The 15088-nt window shown below is 44.5% G+C and overlaps 1 protein-coding gene across 2 annotated transcripts in view; it reads left to right on the top strand.

The window, feature by feature from the left end:
- SPOCK1 (SPARC (osteonectin), cwcv and kazal like domains proteoglycan 1) overlaps nt 1–15088 on the top strand; it is a 525232-nt gene that overhangs the window by 420183 nt on the left and 89961 nt on the right. The window lies entirely within an intron of this gene.

Consider the following 15088-nt stretch of genomic DNA (forward strand, 5'->3'; position numbering starts at 1 on the left):
CAGGGCCAGCTGTTTCTCTCCCAGGCTGAGAGGGGCAGGGAAGGTTGGCCTTATTCGGATGTTTCAGTGATGGAGAAAGTAAGGCTGTCCCTCTGGCCTTGGCCCGCTTTTGAGCCTTCCTTAATGAGAGCCAGGATGGAAGTTTGCATCTGCCTTCTGTGGGGCTGGGCTTTCTCCATGGTAGCTGCTGTTCCATGGAAAATGTTGCACGTTTCTGTGCGTGAATGAATGTGTGTGCGCGCGTGGACGCATGTCTCTTCTAAATGTCTTCTGTTGGTAATGGGAGAGGGTGATTAGGGTGTGTGCGTTCATGCATTCCCCTCTTCGTAGGTCGTATTGTCTTTTCCAGGGCACATAGGTGAAGATGCTTGAATGTGCCTTGTTCGTGGTGGCGATCACAGGAATATTGTGTTAAGATGCTCTTTGGAAGGTCTGGCTGAGAATGTGGAAGGACCTTGTAAACCAGTGCTAGGGTCACAGCTAATCCCCATAAATTCCTCTTGATTAGCAAAAAGCTGATCTCCCTGTGTTTGGGTCTGATTCATTTATATAATTGCAGTAAGAAATGTTCATTCATGTACATGCGCCCCCTTGGAGTATGGTCTGAAAACCTAAAGCCCTGTGGTGTGAAGAAACTACAAAACCCAGAAAATTCACTTCTGTCTGGGGATTTCTTAATAATCTGAGGAAGTTTCAATAGTCTCTGTTATTCTGGGTATATTATTTACTGGTTTTATTTACTTTTCTATTCGGAGATGAGGAAGCCAAGCCAAGAAAGTCACCTCCACCATTTTGCCTGTGGTATCTCTACAAGGGGGTGAATTCACCTCTCCTCAGGGGCCCCAGATCTGCTCAGGCTTCCTGATTTGCCATGGTAAGGTAACAGACTGGTTTCATGGGAAGTCTGCACATGAAGTACAGTGCCTGTTTCTTTCTTCCTTCCTTCCTCCTTTCCTTTCCCTTTCCCTTTCCCTTTCCTCCCTCCCTCCCTCCCTCCTCCTCCTCCTCCTTCTTCTTTCTTCTTTCTTCTTCTTCTTCTTCTTTCTTCTTCTTCTTCTTCTCCTTTCTTTCTTCTTTTTCTTTTTCTTCTTTCTTCTTTCTTCTTCTTCTTTCTTCTTTCTTCTTTCTTCTTCTTCTTCTTCTTCTTCTTCTTTCTTCTTTCTTCTTTCTTCTTTCTTCTTTCTTCTTCTTCGTCTTTTTAAATAAACTCTATGCCCAACATGGGGCTTGAACCCCTGCCTCGGCAATAAAGAGTAGTATGCTCTCCTGACTGAGCCCGCCAGGCACCCCAATGTTTATTTCTTAATGGTAGACTTGTCACGCCTGATTAAATGAAATTCACTCTCAAATATAACACTCCAGGTATGGCCTTGCCTGTACCATGCATTTGTTTAATTATGTTCTGGTAAAAACAAAACAGATTCTTACTGAACCTTCGCAAGTTACTGCATTGCCATTAAACAACAAAGAGACTTAGAAAAGAGTATTGTTCGAGAATCCTGAAAGGTCAGTGAGAACAAGAATGCCATTTAAAAGTGTTTCATTTGAAAATATTTGAAAAAGCGTCAACTACTAGGTTAATAGTAAGAGATAAATGAGGAGGAATGAGAAGGGGCTTCATATACCCATCAGAAATGACAACAATAAAAAAGTAATAACAACAGTATTCCAAAACAAGTAATCCAAATTATATTTCCTTCATCAGTTCTTTTAGTCGTTTGTAATTATTTTTTGTTCCACTGGCTCGTGGGTCAGTGGTTTGCTTTTATGAAGTCCTCTGCCTCTGCATGGGAAGGAGCTCTGGAACTCCACACTGTGTCTCACATCATCTGGCACTTGTCTAAGAAATATCACCTTGGAAGCTTGCAGTGATGAGTCTGTTACTTGAGGTATCAATCAGACTGGGTACAGTTCTTTGCCTGAGGCTCTGAGACTGTCCTCCTTGGTTTAAGACCCACTTTCTGGGCTGTGACTTACTGCGGAGTTTTTATACAGGCGTGAGGGGGAAGCAGAAACTACGTGCTGATAAGACCAGGTGGCTGTAGTTAACTTACTACATATGCAACAACATCCTCATGGAGGAGACTATACTCCCCTATCAGGGTATAATGCTTAACTATTTAATACAGATTTGATCAATGTTCACCCTGGGGGATAAGAATATACTATGGGCAGTGAAGGCAGTGATAAGTCCCCAGGGTCATTATATGAAATGCAACATTGAACTTAATAACATTTCACCTGGACACAGTGGAGGGAAGGCTGACCTTTTCCTTTGATTTGACAGTTCTTTCCATGAGGCTCTCACAAGCGTGGGGAGGGAGGATGGCGAAGGGGAAGGAGAGGGTGCAAGGGGGAGGTCAGGGCCACAGAAAACTTGGGATATACTTCCATAATCTTTTAGTATCAAGAAAGACTGGTGAGGTTGCTCTCTCCAGCACTCTGTCCTTGGATCTGCTTGGCAGCCATTTCTATTTTATGCAGAGGGTATTTCCATAAAGCTTGCCCCGAATTGAATTTCCACTTGGTAGGAGAGCACAGGTCTTCTTTGTCACTGGGGCTGTTCACCTGTCTGTGGTTTCACAAGCGCCTTATCCCTGCCTGGGACCCAGAGTTGGGTTGGAGAACAGGGAGAACAGTGGTGAGCAGAAGCTTTCTTAGGGGCTCACCTGCCTCCACCTGTTCTTCTCCTTCCCAAAATGGTACTTCTTGTAGCCTCAACTTGGATCAGTGCTGGATGTGAGTGTCGAAGGTATGTGAGGGCAGGGTCTAGCACCTTGTCTTGCGAATCTCAGAGCGTTCTACTTCTTCTAGCCTTTGGTCTTTGAATTACAACATCTCCAGTTCTTGCAAATCAGAACTCTCTTGTCTCAGCTTTAAGTTTTAAGAGCATTTCTAGGAAGTCAAAGCCAAGTGGTTGATTATTTGTTCTCTTGATTTTTTTTTTTTTTTATTGGCATCTCTCCTTTGATGTGGTCCCTGAAGACATTGTAGAGGGTGGGGTCATCCTTGAATACCTAGGAATATTTCCTCTCACACCTCTCAATGATGTCATGACCTTTTAAATCTCTCATCTCTGTCAGGCCAGCCCCTAAAGTACAGAAAAGTGATTGTTATATATATATATATATATATATATATGACTGAAATCTCATCTTAAGCCTGGATTTCTGTGCTTTTTCTAAGAGTTTTCCAGAAAAGATTGGCCTCAAATTTCTCTTAGTATTTTCCAGTCCCCAATAGCCAGCCCAGTTAGGAAGTCAGTTCTTGTATCTGACATGAATGTTTTAGCTTGGGGGGGTTACTTCTGCTGCTTTTTCTTCAATCCTCAGTGAAAGATATGAGGCACTTGTTCCTTGATTTCTTCACAGTGGTTGAAAATCTAAGAGGAAAATAGAGTTTTCTTCCCATTAGAGTCATCAGAATACATTTTTAAACTAGCCAACGTTTCCCCCCTTTCTAGCCTGAGCCTGGCCCCCTCCTGCCTGTCCTCCCTTCTCTCAAACAACCCCCTCCACCCCTGACCTGGGCTTGGCAGCCTTATTCCGTCCAAAGGAGGGGTTTGAGGCTCCCTCGTTGCTGAGGTGAGAATTTTGCAGCTGTAGGATATAACATCAGGAAAAGATGTCACTTCTCTTTTTCCATACCATGTTGAAGGGACCCTCGTGTTCCTGAAGATGCCTCCGGTTTCCCGTGAGGACCAAGGGATGGAGCCTCAGACCCCGCCCAGAGTGACTCTGTTTTTATGCTTTACCACGTTACATTGCCTCTGTAGGAAAAGAGTTGGACCACCGGGGATCTTTGTGCTGGTCCCATTTGCCAGCAGAGGAGCCCGACGGCTCAATGAGAGAGAGAACCTTCCCTGAGGTCAGACAGTGGGTGGGGATGGAGCTCTCATAGCCCAAGCCTCCAGAGTCCCAGGCTAGTGCCTTTGTACAGCTGGGGGGTGGGGGGACCTCACTTGTCCAAATCTTGGAGTGTCAGCCGTCAAGCAGAGAATGTCATGGTGGTCTCCACAAGCAGCAGTATTGTGAAGGCATTCTGCAGAATCTCTCTGCTTCCCTCCTCCTCTGTCTTTTGAGGAGGAAGTAGAGAGAACATCACTCTCTCTGAGCACAGCTCCTTCTTTGCTTCTGTTGGCACAGATTAGCTTTTGGAGAAGGGGGCTATGGGTCAGCAGGCGACCTGGAATGCTGGAGAAGGCTGTGATGCTGTCATCTGTTCCCAGCCTGGCAGGGGCTGGGAGGTAGGGGTGGCGGGGGGGGGGGGGGGGGTTGTGTGGGCGGCGATTGGCTCAGGCCAGGGAGGAAAGGGGATGACAGGTCTATGCGGCAGGGCCGTGCTGAAGAGGGAATAACAGCTTCCCGGCCTCTGAGCTATTTGAAACAGTGGAAAAATAGTCTGCAATGATTTTCTCTTCTCAAATGGTGATTACAACCCGAGGGCTAGATTCTGGGGGAAGAAAGTCCTGGGTTGACAGACGGTTGTCTAATTCCATTAGTTATCACAAGTGGAGTTGGGGGGAAGTGTTTAACCGAGAACAGGAGGTGGTGCCAGAGAGACAGACTAAAGACTTCTTCCTAGCTGGAATGTCTCAGTGGGAAACTCCTACAAGAATCCTGCTGCAGAAGCTTCTAGCAAAATGGAGGTTTATCTTTGTATCCAGGAAAGAACATTTTTCTTTAATGCTTGTTGTGTAATAGGGAGAAGGCCTCGGGCTTGCAAACTTGCAATTTAAAGGTGGTTTGTCTTCACCTTCCCGTATCCATTCAGCTTCCTTCACTTCTGTGCTTCACGACAGCCAGAAATTAAACATGTAAAGGAACATTTAATTTTTAGGGCCTTGCTATTCTAAATGTCATGACCTAAAGGGGGGAAAAAAAACCTTAAATTGGCAACCGCAAAGAAGAGAAACTTACTAGTCAGGGCTCTTAGAATAACTGCTGACTTTGGTTTTAAACTCAGGTTCTTCCGCTTCTGTGAGTTCAGCTCTGCCAAAGTAGAGGTTCTCCTGGTCATTCGGAAGCCTATGGGGCAGCAACTGATTGGAGAGAGCTAAAGATACAAAGGGAGAGAAGGGTAAACTGAGGCAGAGGGTGGCCACAGTAGTAACTGGAGTCCAGAGAAGGGTCTGTGCTAGAAATTAGTGGCTTTGGAAGTTTGCCTAAATGGCACTCCTCTCTTGCCCTGATTTTTCTTTAAATTTATAAATTAATACATATTCTTTGAAATCTAAATGCTTGGCAAAAGTGTCTCAGATTTCAGTTCTGTTAGCTTTTTGTTGTGTGTGTTTCCCATTATTTTCAATATACATATACTCATGGACTTGTTAAACTTTACTCATCCTAAATCAGGATTACATTCTATGTAATATTTTGTACCCTGCCACTTTTATATGTCATAGATATGTTTTCATCTAAGTACACAGATGTGTATTTGAGGGGGTGTGTCTATCCCCCTTCATCCTTCCCTCTAGCCACCCTGCCCACACTGCTCTCTTGAGCTCCAGACTTAACCATGTAATGACCACTCAGCATTTCCATTTGATGCCCGTGGGCATATCAGACTTCATGTCCAAAATCAAACCCCTGATCTTTGCCCCCAAACTGCTCCTTCCTCCTGTAGTATTTACTATCTTAATAAATGCCACCTCTGTATTTTGATTTGCTGAAGTGAAAAGGAAATCCTCTTTGTCTCACACACCATAATCACGTTGACTGCTTTCAAAGAGATTTCCAAATATATCCGCTTCTTACCACCTCCACTGCCACTCCCCTAGTGGTCCAAGACATCCTCCTATTTTATTCTAATAGCTTCCTAATTGAACTCTGGGCCCCTCCATTCTCTTTTGAACGTACTCATTAAACCAGTTCTGTACAATGTAGGTCAAATGGTGTCATCCCCTGTTCAAGACACTCCAGTGGCTTCCCATCTTGGTTAAGAGGAAGAGCGGACATCCCTTCAGTGACCCGCAAGGCCCAGTGTGATCAGATGTACTGCTGTGGGTGGGTACCCATCTCCCGCTGCTGCACCCTTTGCTTGCTCGGCCCCTGGGGCAAACGGGCTTCCATGGGTGCCCCCGGGGGAGCCTTCCGAGCTCCTGCTTCGGGGTTTACACTACCAGCCCTCTCTGCCTGCCCCGTGTTCCCAGACACCTACACAGCGTGCTCCATCAGCCCCCTCTTCAAATCTCTACACAAAGGTCACCTTCTCGGGAGCCCCCCCAGCAGTTGCTGTCCCCCTTCCCTCCTTGTTTTCCTCTGTCCCGTGCATCCCCTTCTTCTTTATCACATTGACCTCTTTTCTGCACTGTCTCGTCTTGCCCACCTAGAATGGAAGTTACGTGAGGCCATTTTGTCTGGATTCTCAACGAGTATTTGCCAAGTGTTGAACATGCTACCTCATTCTAAGAGTTGTCCTTTATATAGATGTACCATAGTCTACAGTGTTTAAAATGGCAATAAGAGATCATCTGTACAAGGTGCTTACCATGTGTACCAGCTAAGCACGTGATGTGTACATTTCTTTCCTCTGACCAAAGAATGTCCTCTCTTTCACTGGTGGGAACATTTGTGATCCAGAGCATGCGGTACCGCGCCCAAGGCCGCATGGCTAATAAATGACAGAGCAGGGATTTGAAGGCTTTTCTGGAACTCATTCTTCTACACTCACATCAGACTGTGTTCCTAACCTAAATCGAACGTCCATTTTCCTGTGGAAAAAGAAAAACCCGCAGACATACAGCCACACATTCTCAAGTACCCCTCACCGTGCGGTGCGTGCTTTCTGCTCTCGGAGACTGCCCGCCTTCCCTGCGAGCCCAGCGCTCACAGGCTTTGTGCAAGGTGAGAGAATTAACGTCCCTGCTCATTTTCTTCTCTTCCTCTCTGGAAGCACGCTTGGCTCTCTGCAGTTTATCGCAGCACTGGCACGGGCTCATCGCTCACCACCCCCCCATCCTGGGCTCTTCTTGATAGCCCCACATTTCCGACCCAGCTCTTTAAAGATAAAAATTCATTTGTAATCTGTCCTGAAGTCGACTTTTCTTCCATTGCCCTGCTATCTATCGAAAAGAAAAGACAGCATTACAATAAAAAATAAATTGAGATTATAATTGGAAGAAAGCAAGGGGCTGCCACCCCGCGGGCAGCCGGGGAAGGTGGGGCACCACAAGTGTGGTGAGAAGGGGTGAGCTCAGTTTCAACTGTAAACATAGAGTTCAGAACCTACAGCTGTTATGTCATTATCATTATTACCTCACTGGTGATGATGCTGATTCTCTGTTTAAAAACTACAAGTGGTGATTAGACATGAAGGAAGTAGGAATGTCGCCTTGATGATTTAACTCGAGGGATATGTAAGGACGGCAGATAAAGCACAGAATCAGCAGTCGGCTGCATATATGGTACTAGACATTCACATTGGTTGGGAGTGCAGCCAAAACAAAACAAAAACAGAACAGCCAGGCAGATCTCTTCAGTCTGAGGAGACGGAGGGAAGAGACAGATGGAAATCATGATGGTGTCATGGCAGGTAAAAGCGTGTGTTCCTTTCTGAACCCCAGAACAGTAGACCCAAGGACCCCTCCTTGACAAGAAGGAGCTTTGCTGCCAGAGAGAAGGCAGACCTACTTACACACAGGGGTTCTGCTGGGGGATCTCATTATTTCAAGAACTCCAATGTGCTCCAGGGAGAGGGAACTTCAGAACCACGGAGGTGAAGTTCTGGGAAGCGCAGGCGCCGTGATCCTGGGGTGGAAGAGGTGATGAGGATGACCAGGGGGTCGTAGGAAAGAGAATTCTGGCTTTCAGATTTCCCAGGGATGCAGTAGCAGGTGGTGCTGGGGGCACATCTTTCATGCTAACTTCTGTTGTGTAGCCGGATCAGCGTAAAAAACCAGCACAGCCCTCCTCTTCCCTATCTGCCTGGTATCCCAGGAAGGCAGTTACACGGGCCTGTTGCCTCCTACCCCAGCCTCGAGGCCCCCAGTTTATTTTGGTCTCCTTGGCCTGGCTATGCTCTGTCTATGCTTGAGTCTCTTAAAAGGCTCTTTCCAGCAGGTCACATGTGGAGGTGGGACAAGGCTAGCAATCGAGTGAGTCTTAAGGGTCCCACCCCAGCAAGGGATGTGAGCATAGCCCCGGTGTCAGAAATCACCTAGGCAGGGGATACTGATGTTGTGAAACCAGATTTAGAAGTTGGATGTCTAAGACCAGAGAATTAGTGCAGACAGGGAATTTGATCAGAATTCTGATCATGTACCAATGCACAGGGACAAGAAATATTCCCCAAAAATGACTTGCAAAAAATTACTTTAAGCCAAGTTAAAAAAAAAAACAAAAAACCCTTCTTTTTATGAGGCTGTTAATCCTATGGAACTGTTCCCCTGAGAGGCATGGCTGAGGCTGAAGAGATCTGGATTCCTGTCCCCACATCTCTTTACATTTTAGGATTTAGGAGACTCTGTCCTAAGGCAAGCTAATCCCCAGGGATTGTTCAGAGTGCTAGGACAGTTTTGGGGGGACAGCATTAGGTCCCCCTGCTCTATTGGCCTGATTGGTGTCGGGATCCCACCCTGTGACCAAGTTCCTTCAGGGTGGGGATACCACTAGCTGTCCCCAGGCTCCAGGACCTGGCATCTGCCCTTCTCCCAAACCTTCCTCCCCTGCCCCTACGCCCCCAGGTCTTAAAGGGTGGCTGCTGTGGCAATGTGTCCTCTCCACTTCTGCCCCAGCTTTCCCTACAGATGGTTCACTGCGGTGTGCACTGCGCCCAGCACAGAGCATCGGCTGGTGCAAGGCATAGATTAGGCCGCCTTCAGTCATTGTGGAATGAATGAATTGATGCAATGTAGACTATTGCATCATGGAAATCATGATGGTGTCATGGCGGGTAAAAGCGTGTGTTCCTTTCTGAACCCCAGAACAGTAGACCCAAGGACCCCTCCTTGACAAGAAGGAGCTTTGCTGCCAGAGAGAAGGCAGACCTACTTACACACAGGGGTTCTGCTGGGGGATCTCATTATTTCAAGAACTCCAATGTGCTCCAGGGAGAGGGAACTTCAGAACCACGGAGGTGAAGTTCTGACTATTGCAGTTTTCAAAGCGCTTTCCCATACTTGAAAAGGTTGGGTATCATAGGTGAATTAGGTCCCTAGCCTGAGGAGGCCGGCTCAGTGAGCGCCAGCTGCCGGTTGGTGGCCTTCTTAGGTCAGTCATTCTGGGGCTTGGCCTCAGGCTGGAACCTAACTGCTGTGTGTGTTTCTGGCTCCTCTGGAATGGGGACAGATGGCATCATCCACCCCAGCTCCAGGGCGGTCTTCTCCCTCCCTGTGTCCTGCCTCCCTGGTTTAGGCAAAGGGTGCAAGGTATCTCTGGAAGCAAATATTTTTGCCTTGACGACAGAAGCGTAGTGTCCTTTGGAATAGAACGTTCTGTTCAGAGTTGAGTCAGACTCTCATGAGCACACAGAGAACATTTCTAGGCGAAGGAGGGAATATCTGGAGCTAGCAAAAGTTTGTTCTCATTTGGATTGAGAGCTTCTAGTACAAGAATCATACAGATCTCTATGTTGTGAAGTAGCAGGATTAAATACTGATTATCTCTGTATCTCCTAGGAAGTGCCTGTTTGGGAAAGAAGTAGTGAACTGAAATAACACTGATCTGTGACTTCACATACCTTGCTTCCGGAGTCCTCTCAGGCCTATTTAAAATTAAAATTTAGGTGTGCCTGGGTGGCTCAAGCAGTTAAGGGTCTGACTCTTGCTTTTGGCTCAGGTCATGATCTCAGGGTCCTGGGATCGAGCCCCAGGTCGGGCTCCCTGCTCAGCGGGGAGTCTGCTTGTCTTCCTCTCCCTCTGCCCCTCCCCCTGCTCATGCTTGTTCTCTGTCTCTCTAAAATAAATAAATAAATCTCTAAAGATTTTTAAAAATAAAATCTAAAGCTTAAGGTGCCACTCCAATAGCTACTCTGTTTTGTTTTGTTTTCTAAAATTGAGGGCAGTGATTAAGTTTGGAGGTAGTGATCACGTGTCTTCATCCGTCATCCATCCATCTGTTCATCTGTCTTTCCATCCATCTGTCCAGCCACCTGTGTGTCCACTCAGCTGTCCATCCATCCACCAATGACCCATCCACCATTTATTAAATGCCTATTCTGTGCCCAGGTCCTTTGCTGTTTCTCTCCTAAGTGGGATGATAAGAACCCTTAACATCAGATACATCAATAACATGTTGTTTATGTGTCTTCATGTGGAGTTCACTTACGTCCCAAGGTGATAGTTGTCTAGAGCTAGGATGTTTCTATCTCTTTATGGATTTGGGTTTGTAAGTCTGGTACTCCAAAGGCTTTTTATTGCCTTCTGAGTACTTTGTTAGACTTTTGACCTACTGCTACCATAGTCTCGGGGGTCAGAAGAGCTATACTTCATCTCACACAGTGAAGACAAGGAAGTTAACTTAAAACTATGGGCATACTGTTACATTTTGGAACCTTTGATATTACTGGCGTGTGTATGCACTAAATTGTGACCTCCTTGAAAGTGGGGATTATGACATTTATTTATCATTATATCCCCAGCACAGGGTCTGTTCAATGAATGAACACAACTAAGTGTAAATATAAGTCTATAACATATCTATTACACTTTTAGTTAGAGCAGTATTTAAATAAATAAATATCCAGGTTAAACCGGGTCCCTTTCTACTGCCTGTCTGTTATGAGTTCCTGTTCATTCTACGTGTGGTAGAGACAGACCTCCTTCTTGGTTTACTCTGACACTTCTGATTGAGGTTGGCATCTAAAATCTCTGGGTTGTTTTCCCTAGTCTTTTTCTGTGATAACCCTAGCTGAATATTTGGCCCTTTGGAGTCCTGGTTTGTTGCCTCTTTGTCCATGAGCAGCAGGTTAAGGGAGTGGTCACAGTCATGGTCACTAGCATACCTACTGTCTTCCGTTTTCCATAGAAGGTTGCTCTCCATCAGACCTCCCATGAGTCTTGAACTATGTATCTTCAAGTTTGGATGCAAACTCTACTCTGCTGCATTATTTGCCGATCAGGTACATATGATAAAATTTGCTGAAAGGCAAGTTGCATAATTGTTGTGTGCTACAGAAAGTGTGGGCTGTGGAGTCAGGCAGTTGTGGGTTTGAAGCACAGACCCAGGACTTAATAGCTGTGTGCATTTGGGCAAGCTACTTAATTTCTCTGAATCTCCATTTCCTTATCTGCAAAAGCAGAAAATAAGGGCTATTTGGGGAGGTTATTAGGAAAGTGAAGTGAATTCTTGGAGATAATTACGAAAGCAGCTGGTTCTAATAGGTGCTCCGTGGATATCAGTTTTCCATCTTTCATTAGGTAATGCACACACACGCACTCACACACACACATACCCCCCATGTATGTGAATAACTTGATCTGTTCTTTGTGCAGTTCGGTCACACACTGCCTTCCCAAAGACCTTGGGGTTCTAGAATCAGTCTTGCCAACATGTAGCAGATACTTTCAGCTGTCATTCTCGTATCGATTCAGTTCTGGTTTTGTTTGAGGGCACGTGTGTCCAGCCATGTCCTAATTTTCCAGTCTCTCTTCAGCTAAGGGTGTGGCCCTTTGACTCAGTGCTACCCAATGCAACACAAACAAAGTCTTCTGGAGGTTTCTGAGAAAGCTTTGGCTTTCATGCACAACTGGTGCTGTCCCTCCTCCCTGCAGAGGCGTGTGTGAAGTTCGAGCAACCATTTTGTGACCGCAAGGTGAAAAGCTTGTGAATTAAAGTCTACCTATTGAGGATGACTGAGCAGAAACACAGGAAGAATGTGGGTCCCTGCTGAACCGACATCATCACTACTATCTGCCAACTTCTTTTTTTTTTTTTTAAAGAATTTTCTTTTTTTTTTTTTTTTTTTTAGATTTTATTTATTTATTTGAGAGAGAGAGAATGAGAGAGAGAGCACGAGAGGGAAGAGGGTCAGAGAGAGAAGCAGACTCCCTGCTCAGCAGGGAGCCTGATGTGGGACTCGATCCCGGGACTCCAGGATCATGACCTGAGCCGAAGGCAGTTGCTTAACCAACTGAGCCACCCAGGCGCCCTATCTGCCAACTTCTTATGTCACAGAGTAAAGCTCCATGAACTTATGCCACTGTTAATCAAGCTTTCTGTTACTTGCAGCTAAACACAGTTTCTAATCAACATAGAACACATTCCTTTTAAAGATCATTTGCTTTAAGACGGGCAATATTGGTGTGAGGCCAGGAGCTCCCAGGGAGTCAAGGACAGTGCCATCTTGGTATCTGGGGAAGGGGAGACCTGAGATGGCCTCAGGAGCATCACTCAGAGTACAGCGACATACTGCGAGTGTCTCAAAAGCATGTAGATCCCAGGACTGGGTGCAGGGGATTGGATTGGTTTGGAGTGGGAACCTCTGACCTGTAAGTGAACTATGGTCACATGTCAGGTGTTCCTTATCCCTTGCAAAGACTACTCATAGGGGAGCAGAAAGCATATTCTAAGGTGCAGACTAGTGAGGCATGTTGGACCAGAACACACTGTCCGTGGAGGTGAGCAGAAGGAACCCCCCAGACGGAGCAGATAGCTGTGTGCTCAAAGGCAGTAGACACATGCAGATTTTTTAGTAACATTAAAAAATTTAGAGGAGTTGTACATGTTTGTGTTTGAGAAATTCTGAAAAATACAAAGAATAAAATTACCCATAGTCTCCCAAATGGAGTATAATCACATACCACTTTAAAATATTCATTATTAGCTTAATACTTAATAGTATTCCCATATCATCAATTATTCTTTTAAAACCTGATTTTTAATGACCGTGTGGTATCTGATTCTATAAATGTACTGTATTTTTTATAACTAGTCTGCTCATTAACATTTAGCGTCTCTCTAATTTTTCATTATTACAAACACTGCTTTTGTGAACATCATCGTGTATTAATTTTTCACGTATCTTAATTTTTTTCATAGGATACATTCCAGGCAGTAGAATTTCTGGGTACAAGGATATGCAGTTTGTAACTCTTTGGTTGAATACTAGCAACATTTCTCCCAGAAAACATACACCATAAGCAGTGTATGAGAATACCTATTCAGAGGTACTTACCAACTTTAGAGACTATGAATTTTAAAATAATTTTTTCATTGCATGGATAAAGAAAAAAGGTACTTTCTTTAGTTAGAATTTAGCAGTACATAACCAACACTCCAGTGGTCAAATAACAGTGGTTTAAGCAAGAGAGGGTTTATTTCATTTTCCTACAAAGTAAATCAAGTAGTAGGATGTCCAGGGCTGGTGTGGGGCATCTAAATCATCAAGGACCCTTTTATCTTGTTGCCATGGCTACGTTAGCATGTAACCTCGTGGGCCAGCATGTCTGCTAGAGCTCCAGCCATTTTGTCTGTAATCCAGTCAACAGGAAAAAGGGAAGAACAAAGAACACACTTCTTTACTTCTAGCAGACCTCTACGAATCCGGATGTAATCCTGCTTCCATCTCTGTGGCCGACTCAGTCTGCATTTGAGCTGAGTCTAGTCACGTGACCCTACCTAGATGCTGAGGAATGTAGACTTCTCAGCTCAAAAGCAACAAGCCCTCTAAAAATCAAAGTTCTTGTTACCAAAGAAAAGCAGAAGAATGGATCTTGGGAGGCAATTACCTGACTCTGTCAGAGTTTGGTATTTTTTTTACTTCTTCGATGACAGTGCAGATTTAACTCTTATTTTTTTATACATATGAAAAAAAATAGAGGCCATTTGTAATTCTTCTTTACGGATTGCCTGCTGTACCCTATGCTTTCCTTTTTAGGGTGTGAGTCTTTTTCTTAGTAATTTGCAAGGTGATTGTTTTACATATTAAGGATACGAATACATCCTATATATTTCACATTTTTCCGCGATTTGTCATTTGCCTTTAATGGTGTTTTGTGATAGACTCGGGTTTTGATGTTTTCACCCAGTCAGGTCTATCATGCTTTTTCTTTTGGAGTTTCTGCCTTTGATGTATGTTTAGAAATCTCTCCCCAACTCGGAGGCCAGATAGAAAGTTCACCTATGTTTTCATTTTGTTCTTTCATGGCTTGAATTTTTCATGTTTGATGCATTAGGCCAGTGGCATTGGGACAGGAAGAAATAGTTGGTACCGTGAGCCAGTGTGGTTGAAGCTTTCAACGGGCAGTGCTCACTCTTACTCTGCATAATGGGCACTATTTCCTCTTCTCTGTCATTACACTTCATATCTTAGAAAGCTGTGTTCATAACCCACTCATGGATTGTGACCGGGAGTTGAAAAAATACTGTTTTAATCCATCTAAAGCTTATTCAGAGGTGCATGCTGAGAAATCGAACTATGGGTTCTTTTTTGTTTGTTTGTTTTCTTTTCTAAATAGCTAGTTTTTGTAATGATTTTTACTCTGTCATCTTTTCATGTAACAAGTTACTCTTTTTTTCAAAAAATGTTATGGCTCTTCTTGCCTATTCTCCCAGATAATATTAGAAATCATTTTGAAAACTTGGAGAAGATGAGATTTAGATTGAATTTCAAAGTAATTTGAGACGAACTGATAACTTTACCGTTAAGTTGTTCCATCTGGAAACATGGCACATCTCTTGATCCAAATTTCCTTGGGAAAGGTCTGCAGTTTTCCTTTAATAGAGGCTCCTGTATTTCTCATTACATCTGTAGCTGGAAAGTTGATGTTTGTGACTGCTTTTTGTGAATGAAATCTGTTTTCTATTTTTGTTAAAATGATTATTTCTTTCAAATAGGAAGTCTTGATTCTGATAGTTTCTCATTTTATCATTTTGGATCTCTTCTATAGAAGATGATCTCCTCTCCTGTGTTGGCTATTCTATTTTATTTTTTTTTATTTTTTTTATTTTTATTTTTTTTTAAAGATTTTATTTATTTATTTGAGAGAGAGAGAATGAGAGACAGAGAGCATGAGAGGGAGGAGGGTCAGAGGGAGAAGCATACTCCCTGCCGAGCAGGGAGCCCGATGCGGGACTCGATCCCGGGACTCCAGGATCATGACCTGAGCCGAAGGCAGTCGCTTAACCAACTGAGCCACCCAGGCGCCCTG

This window comes from Phoca vitulina, unplaced genomic scaffold, assembly GCF_004348235.1.
Source record: "Phoca vitulina isolate PV1807 unplaced genomic scaffold, GSC_HSeal_1.0 scaffold32, whole genome shotgun sequence".
NCBI lineage: Eukaryota > Metazoa > Chordata > Mammalia > Carnivora > Phocidae > Phoca > Phoca vitulina.